The 6,523-nt window shown below is 51.4% G+C and overlaps 1 pseudogene; it reads right to left on the bottom strand.

The window, feature by feature from the left end:
• Positions 1 to 637: 637 nt before the first annotated feature.
• LOC123094999 (trifunctional UDP-glucose 4,6-dehydratase/UDP-4-keto-6-deoxy-D-glucose 3,5-epimerase/UDP-4-keto-L-rhamnose-reductase RHM1-like) lies at positions 638 to 2,964 on the bottom strand (annotated as a pseudogene).
• Positions 2,965 to 6,523: the final 3,559 nt, after the last annotated feature.

Below are 6,523 nucleotides of genomic sequence, written 5' to 3' on the forward strand. Positions count from 1 at the left end.
CTGGATCTGTCACGCTAAAGTAGGGTTAATGCCTTATGAAATTCTAATGTCTGAATTTATCATATTGTCATTGACTAGAAGGGCTTCGAGAGATCATCAACAATCTCGCCTAGCTCCAGTATTAAAATCTATCAGGGTGCTTAGGTTATCTCTTGAAATCTCAGCGCCAGTTAGACTAATGGTTACATTGACCAACGCATCACAAACCTATCCAGTCTATAGTATCTGGAGTAGTCCTTTTTTTTAAAGGTAATGCGAGATCGGGGATGCCCCTATGGAGTATAGACTTTCAATGACGGAATTCACGCTATACCTGAAAGTATTACCGGCCTTAAATAAAGGACCCCGATAAAATCCGAACGTTCGGATTTTAAGCATTTCATCCCGAACGGTTTTACATGGCAACTTTAGTTGATGTGAGGTGGCAACTTCAGTTGTTAGGACATGCAACTTTGTCCCAATTGGTTTTTTTGTTAGAAAATTGCAATGTTTGCCAACCTCACCTGAACTAAAGTTGCCATAAAAAACGTTCGGGTTGCCATGCTTAAAATCCGAACGTTCGGGATTTATCATTGCCATAAATAAAAGGCTACGTACTGCAACTAGATTAAGAAGCTCCCAGCACCTATGGCTGACAACTGATCTTGGAGATAATTAATCTTGGCTATATCCTCGAGTCCAACTAGGGTAATTCACTGATACAAAGGGGATTTTCTCTACGAGTCAAGGTGACGCACTAGATTTTGGAGATGGAAAAAGGCATTGCGCGTACATACGTAATTCATCCATGTAAAATAATTATGAAGATTTAAGATGTAAGCAAATCACCACTAAACTGCCTTCATTAATTCATCAGAAAGAAAGGCATGCCTCCATTAAAATAGACTGAACCTTTAGGCAAAATCTGTGCACTCGTAGCTGTTGTGTGGAATCAAAGACACAATGGCAGTAGTAGCTCAGGAAACTCACTCCTATTTGAGGTCTGAATCGTGTTGTTGCCTCCTGTGCCTATGGATACATGGGTGTAAAGTTTATAGCATTGCCCTGCACTTCGATCTTGCGCTTTACAACGTAGGATCCTCATCTGCTTCATCAGCCTATGGATGCACGGGTGTAAAGTTTATAACTTTGCCCTGCACTTTGATCTTGCGCTTTTCAACGTAGGATCCTTATCTGCTTCATCAGCTGGCGGTGATGAGGCAGCATGCGTCCAGTTACGATGCTGCCCTCGCAAGACAACGCCAACATCTCCCCAGTAACCAGCATTGTTGGCGTACCACTCCACCGTCTTCCTCAGTCCCTCCTCCCACGTTGTGCGCTCCGACCACCCCAGCCTCCTCATCTTCTCACCGTCCACAAAGTACCTCTGGTCATTGAACGGCCTGTCCTCCACGAACCTGATGGCCTTCTCGGGGTCCACCCCAAGAATCTCACATATGTCCCTGGCCACATCCACCACTCCCCTCTCCTTAGCCGCGGCGATGTTATACACATGCCCAACCTCTCCTCTGTGAAGAACAACATCAAAGGCTTCAGCAACATCCTCACAGTACAAGTAGCTCCTGGCATTCAAGCCATTCCCATAAACCGGGAGTGGCAGGCCTCTCATTGCCAGGAGAGCAAATTTGGGGACGAGCTTCTCAGGGAACTGGTTTGGCCCATACACATTGTTACCTCGCGTGGTGATCACCGGAAGATTATAGGACCTTGCATAGGCCATCACCAGCATCTCCGCCCCGGCTTTTGTAGCCGAATAAGGGTTCGTCGGAAGCAGCCGAGATTCCTCATGGTTACCAACAACAGCATTGACATCAGTTTCTCCGTAGACTTCATCGGTGCTGACATGAATGAACCTTCTGATCTTAACCTGCTTGCATGCCTCAAGGAGGACATGGGTACCGTAGACATTGTTTTTGGTGAACTCGAAGGAACTGCTGAAGGAGTTGTCGACATGAGTCTGGGCAGCAAAGTGCATGACGGTATCGATCGATTCGGTGACCAGGAGGTGGTTCACCAAGTCGGCACTGGCAATGTCGCCCCTGACAAACTTGAAATTCGGGGATCCACGAGAAGGGTCGAGGTTTCTAAGGCTGGAGCAGTAGTCAACCCTGTCAAGGATGACGATGTTGTAGCAAGGGTAATTCCTGACCAAACGGTTTGCCACGTGGGACGCGATGAAACCCGCGGCACCAGTTATGAGGATGTTCTTGGGCTCATAGGTTGCCATCTGGAGTGGCTTGATATACCTACAAAATCAAATAATTAGTGCTTGTTACATAGTACTCGCATGTAGGATGATGCAGAATGACTGAATTATTGCCACAACCACAAGCGTGTGAGACCAAGGCTGTTAATTGCTTAACGGGGGAAACAAGAGACAGTTGTGGAACTAATAATAATTGAATAAATTAGGTAGCTCGATCTATTCCCTACCATCAAACACCTTTTGCAAACACAGATATTAGTATTAAACTACAATTCTATTTCAAATGAAAATTCGCGAGTAAACTCATTTCTATTTCAAGTTGGTCTCAATTCTTTGAAAATGCAGGTCTAGGCCCCAATCTTCCATGAGTAGTGATTCACCAGAAGTCGTATGGCCCAGAACTGTTATGACCCGGTGGCTTAGTGGGCGGCCGCTACGGCGAGAGGATTGGCTTGGGTCCTCTCCCCTGGAGCACCTCCATGCTCCATTACCAATCTGTTGTTGCAGTGGCACTGGCAGCTACCAACATCCAGCGTTCTACTATTTGCCATTGATTTTGACTCGCGCGCCACTGCATACGTCATGTTCGACGGAATGCCCGTGGGGCTCTTGCGCCCGGTGAGAGTGAAATGAAGCCGGAGGTATCGAGCTCTGCAGCAGGAGCGGCGGCTGCGGACGGACAGGACAAGCGCGTCGATACAGCGGCAGAGCCCGGAGCTTGAGGAGGGCCAAAAGCTGGCCATGCCGCTGATGTCGACCGGCGAAGTGCGCCGGCGCCCGGCAGAGCAATAATAGGATCCGGACCTACAAATCAATTTGCTCTAACGACAGCGACATATATGATACAACACGCAAACAGAGTCTCCGGTGACGTCAAAGTCAAACCCACTGCAGTATCCTCAGATCTAGCACAAACAAAATGGAGGATGGAAGGGAACGGGGACGGGGGCTCACCGAGGAGATTGATGGCGGCGGCGGCGCGGAGACGAACTCAACCAATCCTGGGGTTGGTGGTGGCAGGGGTAGGTAAGAGCAACTCTAGCAGACCCGCAAAAACTTGACCCGCAAAACGCGTTTGCGGTTTGACGAAGATCGCGTTTGCGGGTCGCAAACTAGCGCGGCGAATAGAAACCGTACCTAAAACTGCATTATTTGAAAAAACACTTTCGCGGAAGAAATTGCATCTCGTTCCGCGAGTAGTTCATCACATATTACATGGATTTTACATGATCAACACACTACAAACATAGTTCATACTACATACTACGTTAAACTAGTACTAGAGGGGGGCGGATCTGACGGCAACGAGGTTACGGCAGTATGGACGACGCCGTGGAGGAGAAGAACGCTCAATCCTCCTCGCCGGAGCTGCAGGGGTCGATGTACTTCGCGCTCTGCTCCTCCCGGATGCGGCGCCACTCCTCGTACTTCTCCTTGGCGGCGAGGTTGGCGGCGACCGCCTGTCGCCACTAGAGGTCTTCGAGCTGCTCGGCGTGGCGCCGACGCTCCTCCTCCTCGCGCACGCTCCGCTCGGCGATGGCGGCCGCAACGGCGTCGACGTCGGCAACGTAGTCTTCCGGCCCGATGACTCCGCGGCGGCCGAGCGGAGCGGGCTCCTCGGGCTCCTCATTGACGGGGACGAAGTCCGGCTCCTCCCCGTCCCCCGACCACTCCCTCTTCATGGGGAGAAGGCCCGCGCCGGAGGAGGAGGAGCTCCCGGCATACAAAAAACTCGTGGAGGAGAAGGACGCGTGCCGGCGGTCGTACTCCTCCGTCTCGCTCCGCCGGAAGCTCGCCGGCGGCGACATGCCGCGGTTGGTCCACCTCCGGGCCCCGCGCTTCCTTGCGCCGTCCGAGCGGACGCGCCGCTCGTGCTCCGGGTCGCTTCCGCGGTCGGATCTGCTGCCGGAGCCACGTCCGGAGCGGCCCCACATGGCGGCTGGAGGCGGGGGAGGTGGTCGCCGAAGGCGAGAAATGTGGAGAATGGGGAGGGGAATCGCGTGGCTCGGCGGCGGCGGGGGATAGGGTTTCGACCCGCAAACGAGCCGCGGAACCGTAGATATAGCAGTCGGGGCGTGTGGTTTGCGGACCGCGGCAAAAAAAATTGCGGGTCGGGCGAGTATGCGGGCTCTGTTCTGGCCGGCAAATTGGGCCGAGCCCGCATACTCGCCGGAATTTTGCAGGTCTGCGAGTTTTGCGGGATCTGCTAGAGTTGCTCTAAGAGCCTCTATAGCCGGACCTAGCAAATCTGCTCGCGGACAGCGCCCGGCGGCCCCTTATATGTTGCACCATACATTCACATACCTTAAATCCATGCAATCGTTGCACGTCGATCATATGATACAAATTGTTCGAATTCCAAAGTTTGAAATAGAGCAAAGCAAATCATAGTTCAACAAACGGAACATGCCAAAATGAAATTAATGTCCGAGCGTGACGAATGGCCTCAGATCACCGGCCCAACGCGTGCTCCGAGCCAAATGTGTCGTGTTCCAAGCGGAATGTGTCCTGCACATCCTGCTCCGCCTACATCCGCACTGCCTGCTCCGCCTGCATCTGGGTTGCCTCCTCTGCCTGCATCCGTGCCGCAGCCTCCCTCGCTGTGTCGTACTCCCTACGGTCAGTGATCTCCTTCTTCTTATCCGCAAGCCACTTCTTCGCATGCTCATCCAAGAGGGTTTCGTCCGCCAATATGATCCTCTCATCTTTCGCATCCCGTGCAAGTTGCAACCTCTCATTTTCAAGCTCTATGTCGCCAATTGAGGTGGCCTTCTCGAGTTCCCATTTGATCGCTGTTTGTTGCTTCTCCAACTCGATCTTCTCCCTCTCAATTTGGAGTTTCTTCTCCGCTCTCTTCCGGTACCACTCCATCCTTTCCTTTTGCGCATCCAACATGAGCTTGTACCTCTCCTCCTTCTTGTTCTCCCTCACCAAAAAAATGCCCATCCATATGTATGGCATTTTGGTAGTCGCGGCATCACGGGCGGCACGTGTCTTCTCCACTTATTTCTCATGACTGGGCGGTTATCCTTTGGCACGGTGGCTTTTCCATTTCTCACAACAATATCGTCATCTTTGTCGTCCAACCCAATTGATTGGTTGGAGCTTGAGCCATCATTCCTCTTCTTGACGGGCTTGAGATTGGACAAAAGTTGGTTGCACTTCGGCTTGCCATTCAATATGATCCAAAAATGGCTAAAAGCAAAGGGCTTCTTCTCCACCTCGTGATACAAAGTGGCCACCACCACCGTCTAGCAAACAACATATGCATGAGCATGAGAATGCAAACACAAGAAGCATATGAAAATGACGACAAGATGAAGCAATTGAGCTTATGTGAGTTGCCACTCCCATCCTACTTTGAGGGCGTTTGGTCACTTGTGAGTAGTAGCCGATGTACCTGTTCTGGATGATCCCCCAACGATGTTGGAGAGATGCCACATTACGGGTGGTCATGATAAGATGCGGCTCCACATACTCCTTTTGTTCGTGATACTCCTTCCAAATTTTCTCTCAATACTTGTTCCCCTTTTGCTTGGTGCCGCATATTGGATCCATCATTGTGGCCAACCAAGCTTTGACCAACAAGATGTCCTCAAATCTTGAGAATGTCGGACCTCTTGCCTTCGTCATCTTGGTCTTCTTCTTCTTCTTGCTCGGATTGGGATCAGATGTTGTCCCAACTTCAAATGCGGTTGTGGCCTCCAATTCATACTCCATTTTGGTCGGATCTTCATTGTCATTGATCATGTGTGACAAGAAAGTGTCCTACATGATTATGGTTCGCAAGCATTCATCATGTGCGAAATGAACTAGTGATCTATGCAAAAATCTAATCGAACAGGAGCAAAGAAAACACACTGACTCTTGTTCTGTCATTCCGTCGAACATGTCGAGGGCAGCCCGGGCACTGCCGGTGCCCGTGCTCATCTATGCCCGAACGGGCTGCGGCAAGTCACATATGTCGACAACCGCCATCTACGTGGGCAGAAAGCTCTCCTGAATGGCCCAGCCAGCCGTTGAATCCTCCTCTGTAACAACGGCGTAATCCGCATCGGTGCTCGGATGGAAGGGGTGCGGAGATCTGGGCGCGGCAAAGGATACAACCATTCCACCATGTCTGAACCTCCCTGTGACACTACCGCCTCCCATTCTCGCTGTCGGCATCGCTGCAAATTCTGGGCGACGTTCTCTGCCTTGCAAGTCATAGCCGATGAAGGGACCCCGCCGACGGATGAGGCAGACTGCATACCTGTCTTGGCGGTCTGGGTTGGGCTGGGCGACATCTCTGGCGGTGGATCGGGACCTGTGGTGAGG

The sequence above is a fragment of the Triticum aestivum genome, chromosome 1B, assembly GCF_018294505.1.
Source record: "Triticum aestivum cultivar Chinese Spring chromosome 1B, IWGSC CS RefSeq v2.1, whole genome shotgun sequence".
NCBI classification, from domain to species: domain Eukaryota; kingdom Viridiplantae; phylum Streptophyta; class Magnoliopsida; order Poales; family Poaceae; genus Triticum; species Triticum aestivum.